The sequence below is a fragment of the Drosophila bipectinata genome, unplaced genomic scaffold, assembly GCF_030179905.1.
Source record: "Drosophila bipectinata strain 14024-0381.07 unplaced genomic scaffold, DbipHiC1v2 scaffold_258, whole genome shotgun sequence".
NCBI classification, from domain to species: Eukaryota; Metazoa; Arthropoda; class Insecta; order Diptera; family Drosophilidae; genus Drosophila; species Drosophila bipectinata.
The window spans coordinates 15,918-39,940 of NW_027222907.1; the positions used below are offsets into that span (position 1 = coordinate 15,918).

The 24,023-nt window shown below is 41.3% G+C and overlaps 2 long non-coding RNA genes across 2 annotated transcripts; both read right to left on the reverse strand.

The window, feature by feature from the left end:
• Positions 1 to 18,031: 18,031 nt before the first annotated feature.
• On the reverse strand, positions 18,032 to 18,469 carry LOC138927445 (uncharacterized). Its single transcript, XR_011443937.1, has 3 exons — positions 18,403 to 18,469; positions 18,255 to 18,342; positions 18,032 to 18,085 (listed from the first exon to the last, which is right to left on the reverse strand). It is a non-coding gene; the product is annotated as an uncharacterized lncRNA (long non-coding RNA).
• Positions 18,470 to 21,118: 2,649 nt separating this feature from the next.
• Positions 21,119 to 22,404, reverse strand: LOC138927446 (uncharacterized). Its single transcript, XR_011443938.1, has 3 exons — positions 22,288 to 22,404; positions 21,308 to 22,238; positions 21,119 to 21,252 (listed from the first exon to the last, which is right to left on the reverse strand). It is a non-coding gene; the product is annotated as an uncharacterized lncRNA (long non-coding RNA).
• Positions 22,405 to 24,023: the final 1,619 nt, after the last annotated feature.

Consider the following 24,023-nt stretch of genomic DNA (forward strand, 5'->3'; position numbering starts at 1 on the left):
TTCGGAGGAAACGGAGTGTGGGATATGTAAGAGGCCCATAATAGCAAAGGAGCTTAAAGCAACTACGCGGTGCGGTCATACGTTCCATAATCAGTACATACGAGAATGCTTGACGCAAACGAACCAGTGTCCTTTGTGTTACACCCAATGCACGGCTAAACAACTTTCTTTGTCGCGCAACAATTTGTTGGCAGAGCTATCAGCTGCAGAATACGTAGTCGATTCGGCACCATCAGGCAGTAACAACATTGTAGTAGAGGTAGATCCAAATCCAAGCAGTGATCCTGCTAGGACAAGGCCACGTAGAGGCAGACCAGTAGTACCAAGAAGAGGAGCTATACAGGAGACAGGAGCTATACCTGGAATAGAGCCTTGGCACGGAGTCAGCTGTAGATACGTCGAGATCAGATAGTATTGAAGAAATAAGGAAAATAGTCCAAGCCGCCATGAAAGCACAGCAGCAGATACTTAAACAAGACCTCACGCAATTTATTCAGTTGCAATTTGAAAACATGCAAATAGGGAACCAACCCTCAAATACTAGTAGACACAGGTCTGAGAACCAAACTCAGTTCGGCAGTGAACACCCAGCAGTATTGTCCATTGAGAACAGCCACCAATACGGTCAACAATTAGGCAGATCCTGTTCGGCATTCCAACCAGCGAAAGTACCAAGCATCATCCAGAGTTGGCACATTAAGTTCGAGTTGAAGCATTAGCTAAGCAGAATCTCAGCGGAGATAAACAGCTTTTGTGTGATCATTTATACCTATTCTTTATAGGCAAAGCAGGGGAATGGTTCTCAAATTTTCATCGTTCCTACCAACAGTTCGAGTGGAGAGACTTTTGCACGGAATTTAGGAATAAGTTCAGAGACAGTGATTCGGATTTGGATATTTGGGAGTTGATTAACAGCAGACGCCAGGCAGAAAAAGAACCTTTCGAAGAATACCAATTCCAAGTAGAGAAGCTCGTAGCCCGATTAAAAACCCCGATTACAGAAGAATCGTTGGAAAAGCTTCTTATCAGACACGCCAAGCCATCACTTCGATATGAGCTTATGCATTTGCACGTGCCCACCTTAACACAATTAAGGGCAGAGATCCGCACACATGAGCAGTTTTGTAGACAGATGCGACCTAAAGTAGGAAGAAACAACTTTCATCAGCGTCCGATAGTTTCGCAATTGGAACCAGATATCGAAAATGAAGATTTCAGTTAAGTAGCGGTAATTCAACGAAAGCAGTTGAAGTGTTGGAACTGCGACAAGCCCGGACATCGCTTCGACGACTGTCTCGACGCCCGCAGTATCTTTTGCTATAAATGCGGGGCAAAAGACACTTACAAGCCCCGATGTCAAAAATGCAACTAGTCGAAAAACCAGAGAGGGGATGCAACGTGCAACGTGAAGGTGTCGCATCCAAGACAATAAAAAACCATAATAGTACTCAGACAGAACTTACGATAAGTCTGTCTCCGTCCAAGAAGGAGCACAAATTTAACGAAACATTACCGGATAGATAATACAGTTTAAGCCCTACCATATTCGTGAAGCAAATTATAAGGCAGCAAGAGAACGGATCCTAGGGAACGTTAACTCTTGTGAGAGAGACTGGACGTTCGAAAAGAAGAATGCAGAGATTTTGAAGGGTAGTTCAGATGTGCCGGCAGAAGTTAGTCTCGGCGATAATTTTGAACTCAGATAACAGGCTCTATACAGAGATTGAAATTTGAAATTTGATTGATACCTAGCGTTACTGGACTCAGGCGCGTCCCTAAGTTGACAAGCATGAATTAGCAAAGAATTTGAAAGCGCAAGTGCTCAGGTAGGATTAAAACAACTAACGACGCATTATGCAACTTTACGGGCAAAATCAGGACGGAGATAGTGTTTCGGGATCTTAGAAAGTCGATTGAATTTTTTGTAATCTCAGATCTTAAGCAAGACGTCTATTTAGGCATAGATTTCTGGCGAGAATTCGGATTATTAGATAAAATTGTGGGACGAGATTAATTAGTATCGGAAATTGGGGAAGACAGAGAGGAGTCAAAGTGTGAAGTTCCCAAAACACACGCGCTTTCAACTAAACAAAGACAGACGCTAGATTTAGTCATAGCTAAGTTACCCTCTTATGAAAGAAACGGTTTAGGGAGAACACCTTTGTTGGAACATAGCATTGATGTTGGTGATGCAAAGCCTGTCAAGCAGCGACATTGGCCGATCTCACCAGCAAAAGAGGAAATGATGTTTAAAGAAGTAGAAAACATGTTGGCATTAGGAATAATAGAGGAATCCAAGAGTCCATGGATCAGCAATTGCGTTCTTGTTAGAAAGGGACCCAAAGTTCGTTTATGTTTAGATTCTAGGGAAGTGAACAAACTCACGATCAAGGATGCGTATCCCCTACCTCATGTGGATGGCATACTTAGTAGCTTACCACCAGCTCGCTACATTACGGGACTAGATATGAAACACGCGTTCTGGCAAATACCATTGGAAAAGAAGTCACGGCAGTACACAGCCTTCACTATTTCACACAGACCATTGTATTAGTACAAAGTAATGCCTTTTGGTCTTTGCAACGTGGCTCAAGCTCTGTGCAGATTAATGGACATAGTTATACCACTAACCCTGCGCACGAGAGTATTTGTATACTTAGACGATTTACTAGTTTTGTCAGAAGATTTCGAGTCACATTTGAAACTGCACGAAGAAATCGCAAGCCATTTGCGAAAGGCAAACCTGACAATTAATATAGCCAAATCGAAGTTTTGCATGACTGAGATTAGATATTTAGGATGTCATTGGGCACGGCTAATTGAAAGTCGACCCAGAAAAGGTCAGTGCGGTTGAGAATTTTCCAGTTCCCAACTCCGCGAAACAGCTGAAACAGTTTCTCGGTTTATCAGGGTAGTAAAGGCGGTTTGTGGATAACTACGCTACAATCGCGACCCCACTGACAGACCTTCTTAAAAAAACAAGAGAACAAGAAATGGAACAAGCAAGCCGACGGGGCATTCAAGACGCTAAAGCAGATGTTGACGTCGTCACCAATTCTGCGGACGCCTGATTTCCATAAACAGTTCATTTTGTTATGTGACGCCAGCCTGTATGGACTAGGATGTGTGTTGGCGCAAAGGAATGAAGACGGCGTAGAATTGCCTATAGCATACATGTCTGAAAAATTGTCAAATTGAAAAAAAAAGGCCCAACGCAACTATTCCGTTACGGAACTAGAAGTTTTAGCGGTTATAAAGGGAATAGAGAAGTTTAGAGCCTATATTGAAGGGCAGGATTTCCAAGTCACTGATCATGCCGCACTTCGGTGGCTTTTGAAGCAGAAAGACTTGAGAGGTCGGTTGGAAAGATGGGCTATGAAGTTACGCGGACTCAAATTGAAAATAGAACACCGCAAGGGCTTACAGAACATCGTAGCCGATGCATTGTCGCGTAGAGAAGAAGGAACAATAGAGGAGATAATGGATAGTAATGCAATACCAAGAGTTACGAGAACAGATCAGAGCTAATCAAGACAGGTTGCCGGATTTTAAATTTGTCGACCAGTTTGTTTACAAAAAGACAGAAGCATCAAGCGGAGATGAAGTGCAAGAACAACAAGCGTGGAAACTGTACGTTCCTGTACGAGATGCTAAAGCGATATTTATATTGGCCAGGGATGGAAACTCAAATTCGTAGCTACGTCTCTGAGTGCCCCGTGTCAAAAACAAGTAAGAGTGCGAACACCACACTGAGACCACCGTTAGGGAAACTTACAGTATCAGAAAGACCGTTCCAGAAACTTTACATCGACTTTCTAGGACCTTACCCTAGGTCCAAAAAGGGAAATATTGGATTGTTGATCATATTGGATCATAATACGAAATTTCATTTCCTACAGCCTTTGCGGAAGTTTACCTCCGATAGGATCTGTGACTACCTAGAAAGACAAGTGTTTTATACATTTGGTGTTCCGGAGTCAATTTTAACAGATAACGGATCCCAATTCACGTCAGGCCAATTTAAAGCATTTTTAACTATCTATTCACCACAAGCTAACGCGAGCGAACGTGTAAACCGATCTATACTAGCAGCAATTAGGGCGTATATAGACAATGACCGTACAAACTGGGATTCAAACATCGATAAGATAAGTGCATCCTTATACGGGCTTTTCGCCGTATTTCCTATGTTTTGGTCAAACATGATCGTAGACGGACGAGATTACGAATTGCTCAAGAAATTAAATGCTTTAACGGACGATGTAGTGTTAAAAACACCAGACTTATTATTGTTGGCTCGAAAGAAAGCGAAAGAAAAAATCAATCAGTGTCATGAATCAAATGCCAAATTTACAGTTTACGCAGTCGCTCTATAAGGTTGAAAGAAGGAGATACAGTTTATGCACGTAGCTTCGCGCAAAGCAATGCGGCGAAGAAGTTCAGCAGTAAGCTAGAACCGTGTTTATTAAAGCAACGATTAATAAGAAGATAAGCCCGATTTATTACGAATTAGTTAGCGACATGGAGAAACCCCTAGGCGTGTACCATCTGAAAAATATCAAAACATTAAAGATAATAAGGCAGATAGGAACCTACAGGACCCTTTTTCAGTTAACGCATCCTTCGACGAGCTTCGGCTTTATTAACAGTGGTTGTGGGGTCATAACGAAAATTGTTTAGTTTTTGTCGCAACGGCAGTCGGAAATGCTTTAACCCAAAGGTAGGGTGCCGAATTCAGCAACAGGGAGTGCGATATAGACGCCTCGCTCCAACTCGAAGATGTACGAAACTAACATTCGTTTTCTGGCGCGCTCAGTGTGAGAGAACTGGGGGTCAGATATAAGGATCAGGAAAAGTTCCGTTACTGGAAGTTTTGGAGATTTTCACGGTCACGTAGCAGCGAATGTTAGCCTAGAACTTGTCGGTCATATGAATTTGCGATCGAAAGGGAACAGACGCATCGGAATAATCTGTAAAAATTATAAGAAACCGCAGCCACGTGCCCAAGTAGTTGGCCTATTGGTCTTTGAGCAAAGACCAAAACTATAGTTATTGAGCAAAGACCAGAAGTAGTGAACAAATAGCTAAAAAAAAAGCGTTCGCTCTTTTCAAAATACAAAGCCAACTGGTCGGTAGGAGGAAGCGGCGAAAGGTGGAGTAGGAGAAGGACAGAGGGATAGAGATCACGTGGATGAGGAGCCGAGCACACGTGCCAACTTACCCCAATCTGGTGACGCAATAGGCGCTAAGCGAATCAGCCAATCTTAAACTGGCTCATCCGTGTGTATCGGCGTAACCCAAACTGCTAAACCACGCCGAGAAATTGTTGCTCCGACCTTGTACCACTATTCCACACTTCCCACAATGGCTCACATCCAGAACTGATCCCAGCCCTGACCAAGCTCACACTAGGATAAGAGAAGTTTAACACGTGTTATTAATTGGAATTTAGTATTAAGAGCCATTAAGAGACATTTATCTAGGTTAATTTCTATTTCCATTTAGTATCTAAATGTAACTGCACATGCACCACACAGCCACCTCATTCCTTTACTTGTAACACGAGAAGCGACCTTTTTACAGGAATCTGCATCTTCGATGGGCCCAACAAACCTGCATCGCCGGAAACGAGCGTAAGTCCGTAAAAACAAGCGTAAATGTTTATCTCTGTATATATATATTTATAAGTGAATGCGGCGACTATCGGTGTGGCAGTTGGGATAAGATAACGTAAGATAAAGCTGATACAATTTTTGAATTTTACCTTTTTTTTTTGAATTTTGAGTTATAATTTCGATATTTTGTTATGGCGCAAACGCGTATGTTATTTAGGAGACAAGGAAGATCCCCCACCGTTCCGACGAGCTTAGAACCGAGCAACGCTAGAAGTGCACAGCACCGAAATCTCCTATACACCGTGGGTAAAGACTACCGTCGATCCCAGGGTGAACGCTGACAGTGAGACCAGTGAGAATTGGCCACTGCTGTTACCGACTGTACACAACATATAATAATATGGCGCCCAACGTGGACATATAATAATATGGCGCCCGAGGACATAAATATTATTTATTATATAACATAAAATTTATAAAATTAACGGAGTGTGGGATATATAAGAGGCATAGAAACTGTCGCATCTTATTGTGAAATTCGATTAAGCTGATTGATGCAATTTGGTGGGTACTTGAAACGCAAAAGGCGTAATTGATTGGGCTTCGGAGGGAGGGTGATGTTTACTTTTGATTTTGATTTGTTTATGGGGAACCGAGATCGGACCTCAGAGCCAAAGACAAAGCCGAAGGCAAATGCAGAGTTTGAAAATATTGTTTATAAAATTCATAAGTGGAAAGCCATAAGTGGCCTGGATTTATGGGTTGGATAATTGAGCCAAAGATCAAGCCAAAGGCAAATGCAGAGATTGAAAATATTGTTTATAAAAGCCATAAGTGGCCTGTATTTAGGGGTTGGATAACTTGTATGCACTTGGTTGGAAATAAAATTTTAACCAAAAGGAACAAATATTTTATAGAAACTTGTACTTTGCAACATTCGCATAACTCAAGACGGGGAGCGTCTTTGTCTTGAGCGATGCTACTTTGGACTTTGCCGTCAACAATGAAACTTTAATACCTTCTGCAGATTCGCAACGAATATAGACGCAGGCTCCATAAGCTAGGCGGTGACATCGGCTCGGTAATCACAAATCTCGGAATTAAGATGTCCTCTAATTGCGACAAGGCAATTTGTATTTTGTTCCACGCTCTTTCTAAGTGCAGTGGAATTTACTCATCCCAATCTAGCTTATGTAACCAAAGTTCCTTTAATAGGATCTTTCCTTTTATAAGTATAGGGCTTAATAAGCCAAGGGGGTCAAACCGGTCGCCCGCTTGGTCGCCCTTTGACCCATGCATGAATGTTAAATTTAATTATATATTCTTTAGGAACCCAAGCGATTCCTAATGCTTCAGTCAGTTCTGAGTCCGAAAGTGTTATTGGCTTTACCGTGCTCTCGGATGCAGTAACTTCAGGCAAGTTTTAAAACCACTTCAGGCGAGTCAAACCCAGCGTTTTTAAGTTACTTCAGACTTAATTGTCTTTAGCTCCAGCACCCGTTAAAATGTCATCGACGTAAAAGTCGGACCCAATAACAGTGGCAGCTCGAGGAAATGAATTTTTCACAGATTCACTTCAAACACTTTATGGCCAGGAATGGGGCTGGCGCAGCGCCATATGTAACGGTGTTGAGCTTGCACAGTTTCAAGGACTGTCTTTGGTTTTTTCTTCATCATCTGGCATCGCCTATAGGCTTCATTTACCATTACTTGGCGATACATCTTTTTTATGTCGGCTATCAGAGCAAATCTGTTCAGACGGAATCGAAGAAGTCGAAAGTTGAATTCAACGCTTCCTGGATTGTAGGACCAACCATCAACAGATCCTTTAGACGCATGACGCATTAAACATGACGCTTTGAGCCCGTAAGACACACTGATGAGGTATGACGTTGTGGGAAGTAGAAAGAACATCATTGCTTGTAGGGGAAATACGTATTCGTATCTTAAGGGTTCGTATTCTACCATAAATTCCAAACACATTTTCTTTAAATTCGGATCTTTCGATAATCTTCTCTCGAGCGACAAAAAACGGCGTTTGGCTACCTCGAAGGAGTTTCCCAAAACGCTTGCATCCAAATTAAGTTTAAGCCTGACTTTAAATCGACATGAAGGCTGTTGTACTGTATTAATCGAGTAATTCTTCTTGGCAATTCAGGCTCGAGACCGGCTGTTGGGGAGTTGAGGTGTTTGCCTTATATTTTCCCGATACTATCCATCCAAGGAGCGTTTTTTGGAGGATGGGATACCTAGGACCTTGTTTTATTTGGCCAACGGAAAATAGTTCCAAACATGACTCAGCTCCAATCAAAATGTCTATCTGCTGAGGTTTATAAAAATATAGGCCTGCTAACGACAAGTTCTTTGGTAGGTCCCAATCTTTCACGTTCACTGACTGGTCAGAGTGATAACCCCAGATAATTCTCAAAATCCAAAAGTCGAACGGAAACTCACTACCATTAATTGTTGACTTCACCACAGTATTATTGACTGTTGAAGTTGACTTCATCACCCATTGTGGACTTCACCACCACATCTTTTTCTTAACCTGGGAATTAGCTTGACCAATTCCAAGCAAGTTGATACACGATTCCTCCCTACAGATCTGAGCGTTGAGCAAGATCTTCAGTAATGAAGTTCATTTGTGACCCAGAGTCAAGTAATGTTCGGCCCAATATGTGCTCGCCATTTTTAGTTGTAACGCCTACGATCGACGTCGCTAACAAAACCCTTTCCAGGGATGACGCATGCAAAGCATGTGACGTAGAAGGGCCATCAAGATGTAGCGCTGGAGGAGGATGTTTATTTGGTGGTGGTAACGCCAAGCTATTTTCGGTCACAGTAAATCGGTGCGGAAGTTTGTGGTGCGATCTTGCACTAATTTGACACGTCGACTTACACTTCGCTACCGTGTGACCTTTTTGCAGGCAATTTAAACATAATGAGGCCGTTGCATTACAGCAAGGGGAGCGAACGGACTACACTGGGCAAGACATTGGTCTTGTGGTCTTGTTGCAATAACTGCCACTGGACCTACTCTACTGGAGTTTGGTCACTGGAGTTTGGAATTTAGTGTCATCTCCTATGGAAAATAGTGACCCGTAGATCGATGACACTGTGTCGATGAGACATCCCAAGAACGACGCAGACGGCTGGGAAACTTTCGGAAAGCTGAATAATTTGCTTATTTGATTCGCAAAGATGAGACATTCGTTATGGTAAACTCTTTTCAGACTAGCAATAGCTTTGTCATAATTACTCTCGGTGACTTGGAATGCCTTGATAGTTTCTAAGGCTTGTAACGAACTGTTTTCTTTGCTTCCGCTCGCCACAGTATGCCGCAGCTAGCTCACAGAGTCTGCGGGTTATTTCCACCGAATTTATAGTTCGACGTGTTGGGCAATCACCCAAGCCCAGAAATAATACAAATAGCTTTACGTTGTGCAGTCTCTTTATTCGCTGCTCTTTCTGCTCCCACTCCTAATGTTCGTGACCCTTGGTGTCTCCTTTGGCCGTCCTGGTGATCTGCTCCGTTGCTGGTGTTTCCGCTGTTGCTCTCGTTGCCGGGGTTCCTCTTCGTTGATCCGTCGTCAAGCCTTCCACCTCTTTGACTTGGTCCGGTCTGGCCTTCGGCTGCGCACTGAAAAGCCTCTACTAAAGTCGCCGGAGATACCGCGCCTACGCGCTGTACTGCCGGGCTGTAGCCTCCGCTACACCAGGATAAACGCCGTGCTCTGCGCGCCAGGGACACTGGTTCGGGAGATAGCTACTGACTGTCGCCTCTGCACCACCAGGGAGATATGCCGTGCATGCGCACCGGAGGACCTGGTTCGGAGTGTGCGGCCTACAGTAGGCTCCGCTACGCCAGGAAAACGCCGGGCTTTTCGCACTGGCGAGTCCGGTTTGGGAGATGGCTACTGGTGGTCGTCTCCGTAACCCGCTGTGCATGCGCACCAGCGGCCCCGGTTCAGAGTTTGCTGTCTACAGCCGGCCCCTCTACGCCAGGAAACGCCGTGCTTTTTCGCACCGGCGGGCCTGGATTGGGAGTCGCCGAAGTCTTGTCAGTTCCGACGGGGTCGGAAGTCGCCTGTCCAGGACCGTATGTCACGCCTCCCTTTCGGCCGGGTGACCACCGCGCGTACGCGTCAATGGGCCCGGGTTAAGAGCTGCTCGGTGGGTGATCGGTGCCTCCCCGATCGCGTTCTTAAGCGGGCGCGAGTTCCCGAGTCGGCTTATCCGTGTCCTGCAGGACCACGCCTGTTGGTTGCGTGGCCCGCGTGGCGTACGCCAGGCTTGTTCTTTCCTCACTTCCTTGCAAGGCTACCTGCTTTGACCTGCTTTCCTTGCACGGCTACCTGCTTTGACCGGGAATAGCCCAAACTCGACTCTGATACCCTGTAGCTGTGAAGGAAACCAACCGACACCGATCCTTTCTCGTCCTGTCCTTCTCGTCCTCCGGAGTCAGGAGTCAGAGTGGCGTGCGCCAGACTTATCCTTCCCGCACTTCCTTGCAAGGCTACCTGCCGGGTCCAGGAACCGGTCCAACTCGTCTCCTGTCGCCTAGGTCTTTCCACGGAACTGTCCTTGTACTGATCTTTACTTGTCTCGTTCGTTCTCCTTACGTTTGGCTGTTGGACTCTCCAAAGGAGGTCCTTCAACTCAAACAACACCGAATCCTTTTTAGAAACGCTCTAACACTTGAATGGCGGACTCTCCACAGGCGGTCCTCCAACTCAACGCTACAAGCTTCCTAAAAAGACTCGTCTCGAGCCGCTCCACTGGGCCTCCTTTTATACCCTCTGGAACGCCTGTTAGTCCTCCTGGAATCTGCTCCACAAATCACGCCACTTTTCCGTTGGCGGGTTGCCGTTATTCCTGCTTCCAATATCACGCCACTTTCCCGTTGGCGGGCTGCCGTTACTCCTGTTTTCCAAGATCACGCCACTTTCTTGCTGGCAGGTGGCCGTTCATGCGGCCCTTGCCCCTTTCCTTTCGGCCGCTGACCCCTGCTGTTGCTATGCGAAGTGCCGCTGTCCTCCTTTATTTTGAGATTTACAGTCGATACATTGCTTTCACACGTACCTTTAAGAACTGTCCATTCTTTGAAATTCGTATTCCCTTTGAATTAAATTCGACTGTCAAGCCTGCAGCTTGCATTTTCGTGACGGACAGTAAGTTTTGGGGAACCTCTTTGCAGAAAAGAACGTTTTCTAATGTAATGTTTGTATTTAGATCGCTGCAAAGTTGGACTGTTCCCTTTGCAGATGCATATATGTATGCTCCTTGCGCTGCAATTGCAATCTCGATCGGTGTGTCCAGGGTAGAATAAGTTGAGAATAAATTTATATTGCTGATCATGTGATCAGAAGCTCCAGAGTCTAATATGACGGATTCATCAGCGTCACCTATATTATTTCTGCCCTGCCTAAACATAAATGCAAATGATCTACATTTTTCGACATTAGCAACTTCGGCTTGTTTTTCCTCATCTTTACTTTCTAAGCCTTACTTGAAAAAAAACTATCTTTCTTTAAGTGACCCTTCCTACCGCAATGATGACATTTTAAATTGAATTTAAAGTTTTTTTAAGGATTTGGCCTGAAAGTTTGATTTCAGATGCAACGCCTTTTGTTTGTTATCATTTGGAGATAAAGCTTGAAGTATTTTTTACCACAATAAGGTGAAATATTCTTGGACTTGTTCCCCTTATTCATTTTTGTTTTGCGCTTTATTTCAATAGTAACTTTTGTATATTCGAGAAAAAGAAAGAGAATAAGAAAGAAGAGGAAAAAGAAATAATGTCAAACAACCACAGTATCAATTGCCTACATGTACACTTACATACATACAAGTAAATGTGAAACTACCAAGCCAGTATGATGAAATAGGAGACAAAAAAACGCGTTGTTTCAAATATGCATCCATACATAAATATGTAGGTACATTTATACACATTTCAAATTGTAACATGTATGCACTTGGTTGGAAATAAAATGTTTATCAAAAGGATCAAATATTTTATACAAACTTGTACTTTGCGATATTTTCACGCTTTTTATTTCTTTGGTACTTGTTGAGATGCGCTTCCTTGCTTTTTAAATGTGCTCAAAAACACACACGTTTCTGTTGAATTTTAATGTTTTTTTGTTTTTGACAAATTGTTTAATTGTGTTCTTAATTTTAGTTTTTTTGCGAACACTGGGCCCATAACCTGTTGGAACGAACCTCCCAGTATTCCACAATTAAACACAAATTAACAATTCTCTTAAAAAGTACTTTTATTATTTAAACACTTCTTTTTACCTTCAATGACCAATGTTATGGGAATCCGTAACGAAACCATCACTGTAGAATTGGAAGATACCTGTTATGTTGTAGTATCCAATGGAGCAAGTAACTGTACCAGGTCCGTTAGGATGTCCAATTCGTCTACAGTGAACGGTTGTGGAGCTTTTGATGTACTCAACCAAACTTTGCCATATGCCTCATGGGTTTTTAACCCATATGAATATGCATGTCACTGTAATATAGGCTTCATTAGCTTCAGGCTTCAGATCTATGTCCATAGATCCGTGGTAATAGCGCAAGATTCTATTCCTTTTAATAGGTCCATTAGTGTTTAGGTGAGGGGCCGCTGGGCCGCCGCTCAGCTGAACTTAAGAGCGCTGAAGAGCTCATGCGTGCTGAAGAGCTCATGCGTGCTGAAGAGCGCATCCGCGCTCGCCCCTCTATGCACTCTCTCTCTCTCGTTGGCCGTCTTCGATCGTCCGCTCTGGTTGTAGCGTTACTAAGTTATGTTTTTAGTGCCATGTAAGCAGCGAATAAAGCTGAAGGCGTATAACCTCACGACGCCCCCGATTTCTTATTTAATTTTTTTCCGGAATCTTTTGCGGGAACAATGCCCCCCTACTACAATTAGTTTCTTTTGTTTATCCTGAATTTGCTCTGCCACCAAAACATTTTGCAAGGTATTTCGAGAGGGTAACTTTTAACGGGGGATAAAAAACATTCAGCATCTCGCGAAAGCAAGTGTCTTCCACAATTGAGATCGGGCGCATGACTGTGGCTACGTATTTCATGACAGCTCTATCAAGTTCAGCTTTTCTGTGGGAATTTGAATCATAGGATGTAGTCACAAAAGAATATATTTTTTTTTAATAAAAAAAAAATTTTTTTTTAATAAAAAATTTGCTCTTTTAATTAAAAAAAAATTTTTTTTTTAGCGCCTAATGTTGGATGTGCTCTTCGAAAAGATTCGATGTGTTCCCACTTGTCTGGTACACCTTATGACAAAATACGCACTTTGCCAACTTACCATCTTTTGATTTCCCAACTCTGAACTTTTTTTGGTCTGTTGTTCACTTTGTCAGAGCTGTTTTCGGCTGATTTGTTCATATCTATGCCTGCATACATAGATAAATAACAATTACGTCGTAACAATAACCAAGAATTTTTACCTTTAGAAATTATTTTTTAGAAAATTACCTTTTCTCTTGAGATTCAAAAACTTGTCCATGCTTTGAGCTACCACCACCCTTCAATTTCAGTTAAGCTTAAATGAGTTTTTTATAGAAAAGATATAATATTTATTATATTACTACGCAAAGTCGAGGGTAAAAATGGATTCGGGATCTATCTTTTTCGCAGAGAATGTATTTCCTTTAAATATTCCTTCACAAGAATAAGCTGGCGAAAGACCCTCTGCGTCTTTGTCAAGCGTTATAGTAAAGTTGGAGTCTATTTATATATATATATTATATATAGGTGCATGTAATTATACTCCTAATTTTTATACCCTTGCGTATTTAAGAGCGTATTATAATGTTGGTCAAAAGTGTGCAACGCAGTGAAGGAGACATATCTCCGACCCTATAAAGTATATATATTCTGGATCAGGATTGTTTAGGTTAGGGGCCGTTGTGCCGCTCAGCTGAAGAGCGCATCCGCGCTGAAGAGCGCATCCACACTCGCCCCTCTGTGCCCTCTCTCTCGCTCGTTGGTTGTCGTCGATCGTCTCTTTTTGTACTAGTTTTTAAGTCAGTTTTCGATGTACGCAGCCAATAAAGCTGATCGCGCTTCTTTTGTAAATTACTGAAGACGCCCCCGACTTTTCATTTAATCCCCAATTCTGGAGTCTTTTGCGGAATCAACGCCCCCCTACAAACATTGGTCCTTCGAGCCGGATAATTACTGGATTTTTCTTCTGCCAGCAGTTCTCGGCATTGTTCCGCCAAAAGATAAGTACATTTTTCCGTCCCCATCTCTCTGCCGGTCTTCAGCAGTGATCCGAACATTAAATTTCGTTCACACTGCTACAAGATTGTTTTTCCCTCCTCGTCAACTCCAAGTCCAAGTTTTCCGACACAACGGCAGGTTGAGATTTTCTAATAATCTATAATAATCTTAAAATTCGGCAAATTTTTCTATTCGTCTCCGTTTTGTGTGCTGCCCATATTCCTCGCCGTTTTCGGCCTCTCCGTTGTTCATTCGCTTGCCAACGGTCGAGGCATATGTGCATCCGCATACATACATACGCACATACATATTTTTTTGGTGCAATTAATCCGCAAAAAATTCGCAAGTGAACAGTGAAATTGTGTGGTGACAAAAAGAAGGCATAATTAATATTGGGCACCGGTGTGAATTAGTTCCGGAATTTCCAAATTCACCGAACAGTCCGCCGCTGTCGTAATATTTGTTTTTATCTTCAGTGTCATTTTTTACACCACATAACTTTTCTGTTCCCCCAATTATACAGTCCACTTATCAAAGCTCCACTGTGCCAACATATGCCTACATGCCCTTACATATATCGGTACCTGCATGCATGTCCATATATTTTCTGCCTTCAATTCCAGGAAATATATAACTGATAAAATTTAACATATACAGTCCACTTATCGAAGCTCTACTGTACCATCATATGCCCCACATGCCCTTGCATGCATGTCCATATATTTCCAAATATTTTCTGCCTCCAATTTCAGGAAATATATAGCCGATAAAATTTAAAAAAAAATTACATTTTCTAAAACCAACAATTATAAACCGCCATTTCACTACAATCCGTGATTGTGTCGCTTAAATTCTCGACCTAGCCGTGTTGTGTTTTTCGGTTCTGTTTATTTTTCTTTGAGGTACGTACAGGGTGCCGACGGCATAACCGGCTGCGTAACAAAATAGATTAAAAAATAAATGAATTATAAATTTATGTATTTATAATTATAACTACAAAAATTTATTTAATTCTTATTTTCCGTTCAAGCAAAGGGCCAGGTTTTTTTTTTAAATTCACCTTTCCGGCCACTCAATAATTAAAGTCGAAAATTTATTTATCGAAAAATTATAATTAATTAATTTAATTATCCACCTTCTGTCCGAATAGAGCCGCGGTTTTTAATTCCATCTTCCCGGCTTCGTGTTAATTAAATTCAATTAATTAAATATTTAGGTTTCAATTCTACCGTTCCAGCTTCGTGATAATTAACCTCAATTGATTAAAAATTAAGATTTTCAACTCCACACTTCTGGCTCCATCATATTTAAATCCGACAGTTAGCCAAAAATTAATTATTTATTTTTTTGTGTGTTAAATTCAAGCCAAAGTTAAGTCCACCTTCCGGCTCCGCAAAATCGAAAATAGTTAAGAATTTAATATTTCAGTATATATTAAATTCAGTTCGAACCACACAAGTCGAAATATACATACATATATAGACCATCATCACTTTTTTCCCAACAAGCACGAATTTTCCGGTACTTTTTTCATTTTCCGTGCCTCCAACGCTGCTTCTACTCCGCATCAGGCAACATCCGCCTACAATCCGAGCAAACCTCGTCTCCTTTTGGGTTTTTTCTGGTGCCTGAAGTTTTTCTTTCCACATTCGAATTGTGCCGCACACGACTTTACTTTCCACATCGGCGCCACTAGTTCGCACTTGCTCCTTGTAATTGCCTTTCATCCGCGATCTCACCGTTCTCATTACGTTAGTGCGACCGGCCACCACTTCGTACGAGGCACCTGTTGCGCGAGTCAGTCGACAAGCGCTGACCAGCGAATTGGACTCTGAGAATGCCCACGGGAGACGACAAAAAGCCGCTTTCGATCTCAGCCATCCGTTTGGACAGATCTCAATCCGCATCTCCGCGGACGCCTCTTTTAAAGCCTAAGGCGTACAGTGCCATTCCAAGGGCGAAAAGTGACGAATCCGTCAATACGAGCTCCGGTCCTTCACAGAGGCAGACTCGCTCCGTTGCAAAAATAGCTCCAAGTGCGGTCGAAGTGGCGTTGAAAAAGTTCATCGCCACAACAGATCGAATTATCCAATTTGAGGCTAACATAAGTACTCCGGGCGCCCCAGAAACGGAAATAGGCTCCCAATACATGTGCGAAGTTCATCGGGACCAAATTCAGGCACTATGCGAGAAGGTGGAGAACAGCTATGAGAGCTGCTCCGATTTGCTAGCAGTGAGTCGACGACAATGCGGCCAGCTCGACAGTGCTGGAAGCGAAGTACAGCTACTGCTTACTCCGTCTATTCGAGGATGTATTGCCCAGCTTCGAGAGAGAATTGCTTCCCATACCACTCCGGCTTCCGTCAACTGTCACACGCCCGCGTCCTACAGGCTGCCGGTTACCTCCGGTGGATACCGAGGTCTTCGCGGGTGATTATCTTCGGTGGGCTACCTTCAGAGACTTGTTTACGGCCATTTACATCCAAAACTCGCGGCTCACCCCGGTAGAGAAGTTGTTCCACTTATTGTCCAAAACAAGTGGTGACGCCCACGCCATTGTTTCTAAGGCTCCGCTTACCCATGAGGGGTTTGTCGCCGCATGGCAAAGCCTCACAGACCGCTTTGAGAACCGGCGGCTATTGGTCAACAGCCAGTTGAAGATCATTTTTAACATCCAGGCTATTTCTCAAGAGTCCGGGGTCGCGCTGAAGGAGTTGCAAGCTACCATTCAGAGTTGTTTGACAGCCCTAGAAATGTCCGCCGTTAATGTTGAGGCTTGGGACTGTCTCCTTGTATTTATGATTTCGTCAAAGCTCCCCAAGGTCACACTTTCTATGTGGGAGCAACCCGTACATAATAAGGCCGAGATTCCAACATGGAAGGAATTGGATAACTTCCTGACAAAGCGCCATCGCACTCTGGAGGCCATCGACGACGTCAGGCCTAGTGGCTCCGTGCAATTTCTGTCAAGGTCGGGACTTCCTAGTGCCCCTGCTCGGAGGCTCACCTCATACGAGACTCGAGTGGTTCCGGGCCAAAAGGGCTGCGATCCTGTTCGAGGGAGGACCACCCCATTCGCTTATGTCCGCGGTTCTTGGAAATGGACGTAAATGGGCGCTCGGAATACTTTTAAAGGAAGCAGCTATGTTTGAACTGTTTTGCCCGAGGGCACCAGCAACGAGACTGCACGAGCGCCCATACCTGCTTCACATGTCACAGCCGACACCACACCCTTCTGCACCGCGGCAATCCGTTCGCCACCGCTCCAAGTCCGCCTACGACAGCAAGGGCTCGACCCGCACAGACTGCCAGAAGCACAAACGGCTCAGAGGATCAGTCGGATGTGCAGGTGTGTTTCGCTTCCGGGTCAGGAGCCGTCCTACTAGGCACGGCCCTTATCAACGTGTGCCATTTGGGGTGCAGCTTCCAGGCTCGAGCACTGATAGACTCAGGCTCCGAAGCGACATTCATAACGGAACGACTGTTCAACCTCGTCAAGCCTCCCTTCAAGACGATTCAAGCCCAAGTTTCCGGCCTTAATCAAACCATTTCCGCGCAGTCTACTAAATTGTGCCATTTCTCTATTCGGTCGCCGTCAAGACCCGGGCTACAATTAGAGACTGCGGCTTACGTTCTTCCGCAGTTGGCAGGAAATCTGCCATCATATCCGATTTCGCGAGATCGTCTCAAGGGGCTGCCCAATATTACCCTGGCGGACCCCAACTTCCTTGAGAGCTTTTAAGTCGATGTGTTATTAGGAGCTGACATTCTTCCGTCCATTCTCCTCGATAATGCCAAGGCTAACATCTGCGGGTCGCTTCTCGGTCAGGAGACCATTTTCGGATGGGTGCTGACAGGCCCATTATCTCCAGCCAACCCCCACAGCGTGTCTGTTTTTTCCGCACGAGTTGCCCGCAGCCTCGGTGACTCACTCACTGCTCTGCCACCAAAACATTTTGCAAGGTATTTCGAGAGGGTAACTCCCCCGATTTCTTATTTAATTTTTTTCCGGAATCTTTTGCGGGAACAATGCCCCCCTACTACAATTAGTTTCCTTTGTTTATCCTGAAACTGCTCTGCCACCAAAACATTTTGCAAGGTATTTCGAGAGGGTAACTTGTAACGGGGGATAAAAAACATTCAGCATCTCGCGAAAGCCAGTGTCTTCCACAGCTGAGATCGGGCGCATGACTGTGGCTACGTATTTCATGACAGCTCTATCAAGTTCAGCTTTTCTGTGGGAAGTTGAATCATAGGATGTAGTCACAAAAGATTATATTTTTTTTTAATAAAAAAAAATTTTTTTTTTAAGCGCCTAATGTTGGATGTGCTCTTTGAAAAGATTCGATGTGTTCCCACTTGTCTGGTACACCTTATGACAAAATACGCACTTTGCCGACTTACCATCTTTTGATTTCCCAACTCTGAATTTTTTTTGGTCTGTTGTTCACTTTGTCAGAGCTGTTTTCGGCTGATTTGTTCATATCTATGCCTGCATACATAGATAAATAACAATTACGTCGTAACAATAACCAAGAATTTTTATAATTACCTTTTCTCTTGAGATTCAAAAACTTGTCCATGCTTTGAGCTACCACCACCCTTCAATTTAAGTTAAGCTTAAATGAGTTTTTTATAGAAAAGATATTATATAATATTTATTATATTACTCGCAGAGAATGTATTTCCTTTAAATATTCCTTCACAAGAATAAGCTGGCGAAAGACCCTCTGCGTCTTTGTCAAGCGTTATAGTAAAGTTGGAGTCTATTTATATATATATATTATATATAGGTGCATGTAATTATACTCCTAATTTTTATACCCTTGCGTATTTAAGAGCGTATTATAATGTTGGTCAAAAGTGTGCAACGCAGTGAAGGAGACATCTCCGACCCTATAAAGTATATATATTCTGGATCAGGATATCCTCCTGAGTTGATATGAGCATGTCCGTCGGTCCGTCTGTCCGTATGTCTGGCTGTTTCTAAGCGAACTAGTCTCTCAGTTTTAAAGCTATCGTCTTGTAACCAGGGACTGTAACGGTTATAATTAAAAAAGCAAAAAATTACAAAATAAAAGTTATTTCTTAATTTTTATGAAAAAAATTGGTTTTTAATAATAAAAAATAATTTTAATAATAAAAAATTAGTAATAATTATTAAGTATCAATTTTTATATAAAAATTACGCTATAACTTTTATTTTGTAATTTTTTTTATATAAATTGGAAAATAAAAATTATTCGATAACTTTTATTTTAAAAATTGAAAATAAAGATTGAATCTATATCTTTTGATCCGTTGAAGCCAGATCCAATATATATGTATATATATGATCTACACATCAATACCTTTCAGATGGTATATAATAAGTGTGTATATATGTTTATCCGCTTATGTGCCTGTGCAGTATTGGCAGTATTCATAAATAACTATTTATAATAACTATACTATAATAACTAACCCAACTATTGTTGCGGCGGCTGAGAAAGAGTAGTTCATTAAAGAAAGCCCGTTGAATCGAGCGGCCGAGAGAGAGTCGGCTTGCGATCAACTAAGCTTACCAAACATTACGCTAACATATTTAAACATTAAAATTTCAACGCTGCTGCCTGATCCGACATTTGGTGTATCTTAAGTTAATGAGATCAGCTTTTTAATGGGTTCTATGGAAACAGAACTAATTACACAGTGGGCAAAAAAAAAGAATTGGAGGAACTTTTAAAGAGACCTAGTAGGAATTGTTTATAAGGTCGAATATATCACAAAACCGTGTTTGCAACACATTTGTAACACCCTCAAAACCTTGATTTATTTGGAAAAAACCGCTTAAAAATTCTCAAACTCGTAATTTTAAACCGATTTTAAAATTTCCATCGTTTTTCAATAGTTAAATGTTGTAGCTTTTGAAAAAGAAATTTATCTTACACTTTTTTAAACAAAAAGGATACAATTTTTGCACAAATAACTGACATTTTGGCATTTTGTTCTTGTTTTTGGGACACAGTTCCGAATGAAAGGAAATGCATCTTTTTATTAGTACGCTATTTTTTTCACAACTATGCTCATACTAGCGATGGTGGCATTAAGTTGCCTTATGACGCCTGGTAACTCGTTATCATCTAAATGGTTTGCTTTTGCCATTAAATTTGTTGTTTCAGACTTAACAGCATATAACCGAATAATTTTTTCTAAAACCATTAAATACAGATTTGTTTGCCAATTAATAATTAAAAGCATTATATTAAACCAAATTAAACACAAATAGCACTTATTTGCAGTTCATGGTTGATGAACATATTCTTAAGCCTATACATATAAGATCCCAGTTTACACTAGCAAAAAAAATTTATTCATATTTGGATAAACATTAAAAAATAGAAAAAAGTACACAATATATTTTTACGATATTCGAGATATCATCGGTCGATATTTTTATGCCCTTGCAGAGGACAACTATTTTATTTTTTAACTTTGTATATACCTATATATATAGTTATTTATATATAGTTATTTATCTATATTAACAAGAAAGCAAAGCTAACTTCGGGCGGAGCCGAAGTTGATATACCCTTGCAGTTAAAACCGGATATATATCGCAAACATCGGATATAGTTGGCCGATCCTTATGATTACATCATAATAAAACCAATTAATTACAATAAAAAATTTAAAAAAAAGTCCCAAGCCTCTATCTTTAAAAACACGAAAGTTGATATTTCTACCAAATACCATTTGCGATCGTTCAGTTATATGGCAGCTATAGGATATAGTCGGCCGCTCCTAATGAAATTTCGTAGGTTGGATCAACTGACCAAAAATAGAATCTGTATTAAGTTCCAGCTTTCTATCTTCAAAAACACGAAAGTTGGGTCATTTCCGATCGTTCAGTTATATGGCAGCTATAATATATAGTCGGCCGATCCTTATGAAATTTGGCATGTCGTAATGTGTTGCCCAAAGGAGGCTTTGTCAAATGTGTCAAATTTGAACGGTAACTCTAAAAACACTAAAGTTATACCATTTCCGATCACTCAGTTATATGGCAGCTATAGGATATAGTCGGCCGATCCGGGCCGTTCCGACTTATATACTGCCTGCAAAGGAAAGAAGGGTGTGTGCAAAGTTTCAAGTCGATAGCTTTAAAACTGAGAGACTAGTTTGCGTAGAAACAGATAGGCGCTGGTAGGTATATAACACCGGTTTTTAGTAAACAAAAATGTGTGAGAGAGATATCGTTTTCTTAAATAAAAATTATTATTACTTACTTTGAAACTGCAACAGGACCACAGGCGTAAGTAACTGGATATATCTTTAAATAAAGACACATTAACCGATGGGCTACGAAAAGAGTTGGCAGGAGGAAAACAGTGCATAGCAATAATCCCAGCCAAAAAGCATTCTGCGGGAAAGCTCTTTCATTTAAAGAAATAAAATGAATAGAAAGATATGCGTACAATTGGATCAACAAGGCGCTCGCATATATAATGAACACTTCTATCATAAATATAGGAAAGAGGTTCGCATCGACCAACTGTTTCTGTACATTCACGAATGACCTTATGAATAAAATTTTCATACATTTCGTTGAGTTCCATAGTTAAATTATTGACCAGCGTATTTATAAAGGTTTTGCCACGACTTTGAAGAAAATTTTCGGATTCTATTATTGAATTAAGCAAGATAAAAATTGAACTGTTAAAATCGTGATTTTCGTATAAAATCTGTGAATCAACCGCGTCCACTTGGTTTTTAAGCTCTTTAATGCTGTTCAATAGTTTTTGATAAAAATATTTATGAATGTTAGCCCCATGAAGTTGTGAGTTACGTAAATTAATTCTCATGAAATAATCTAGTACTTCCGTTTGTACATTTGTTTCCCATACCCAATCTTTTACTTCGGATTCAAGCTTTGAAAGAGTCTTTCCATAATTCGTGCACACATTTTCATGGTATAAGGCACTATGATAGGTAGCCAAATTTCCGTTTCGCATTTTATTAAGATCAGATTTTTCGTCAATTGTTAATAATTCCATGTTTGATAAATCTTCCTCAAATGGTTTAACTTCATCAATTTTAGAAAACACCTTGATTCTTTTTAAGTCATCTATGTCATAAAGACGCGCTCTTTTTAATAATTGAAATATATTTTCATGTGCTTGACAGGCCTCCATAACTTTTGCAGTTCTCAAAGGAGGTAGATTCAATTCCTCAGCTGGAAGGTACCGATTGAGATCAATATCAGCGTTCAGATTTTGAAGTACTTCATTATTAGTTTCACTTTTTAATTGAGTGCAGGCCCCTTTATAAGTAATAATACCAAGAATCAAATAAAAAAGTCCTACTAGCGCAACAAAAGAAAATACACAGAAAATAAGAAGAATTGCACTAAAACATAAGAAATTAGTTACCATTCAGTACAACATTATATACCTACATAAGCAAGCATGAAGCTCCTAGACTTTTACTGCAGAATCCAGATGGACCTGGTGACACTCGACTGGCTCCAAGGCAGCCACATAATAAAGCAATTATAAGGAAAATAACAATCTGTATGAAAAAAGAAAAATTCGTATTAGTCGATTGTTGTTAAGGAGTTAAATGGGATTCACAAAACCATCTAGCTTTGAAGATGGTGCTCTTTAAATGGTCTATGTTAAATTGGGAAGGAATCCTCTTCGACCCTTTAAAGCAGATATATTCTTGATCAGCATCAAGAGCCGAGTCGTTATATGTAGTCATATAGGCCCTCTTTCAGTCGCTATGAACGCGAAGACTACGAAAGCGTGGATCCCGAAGACTATAAGAGATAAAACTAACAGATTTGGAATTTTGACTGATATGATAGCCGCACAGTTTGTGTTAAAAGTTTGACACGCCCACTCCCGCCCAAAAACAGAAACCTAGTGTGAGCGCCATTTTATGTTTTTGAAAAACTTTTTGGCAAACTTTTTTTGATAGCGTGATTATTGCTTTTTAATTGGTGCATATGTGATTTAAATATTTTCAACAATTCATGGTGCTCATTCAATAGAGCATCTAGCTCGCTGACGATACGTTCCATTTTTGGTAGTTGCAGTTTTCCTGACTGCTGGCTCATTTTTGAATTTCAGACAATGCGAACATTCCTTGTGTATAGCACCAATTACCACTTTTGATCATAATACTAAATATCAGTCTCATTTTTTCTGCGTCTATTGACTGTGAAATGGCGGGATAGCCGTTGTTCTAAACTTCTTACTTCATTGCGTTCAGCTCATGGGTCTTCTGGCTCTTCTTGATGCAATTGCAATTGTTAGACACGTACATCAGTATTTTGTTGCTGGATTTGTTCATCGGATCTTTTGGATCTTCTATTTCGCATGTTTCGAGATCTACTTTTATCGCGAATCAAATCACCTCATTTTCTTGGCATTGCTCACTGTACAAAACACTCTTAAATAGAATTAATTTATTTACTTTATGATAAAGGATTTTTTCCACAGTTTAAATTGAATTAAAATGCTATGGTCGCGTGTGTTTGTCAGTGTGATGAGGTAATAACTCACTTTATATGCGATTTTTGGTATGTCGAACAGGATTTAAGAGGATGACTTCTCGTCTTCTCTTTCTTCCTCTTTAGCGAACGGTCGTGTATATTTTTAATCGAACTGCGTTTATGATAAATATTGGTAAACAGGTGTGTACTTGCTTGTAATCGAATTTATTGAGAATCTTAAGTTTTAACCTAAACCGTGCTGTGCTGTGGTATATTTGGAGGCGAATTAATAATTTGTCTAAATTCAATTCCAAGCATAGCTCAGCTCTGCTTCTTCCCCGTCTTATCTCTAGTTCAGCAATTTCCCTATGCACTCTCCAAAGCTCCAGCTTCGGCTTCCTTCTTGCACAGTGGTTCAAGGTATAGTGTTTTTTTAATTTTGTTTTATTAATTAAAAATATGGAATTTAAACTGGTTTGTTCTATGAAGTCTTGTAACAAGACAATTTCCTCATCCCAGCCTACCATCCATTGCTGGCTATGTGAAAACGTCGTACACGCCAAGTGTGCCGGGTTCACTGCCTCAGTCTCGGATGCTCTTTCCCGTAGGTCTGGTATGCATTATTGTTGTGAAAATTGTCGCGCTGTCCAAGGCGAAATGAGGTCGTTCATGAGACAGACCAAGAATGAATATAA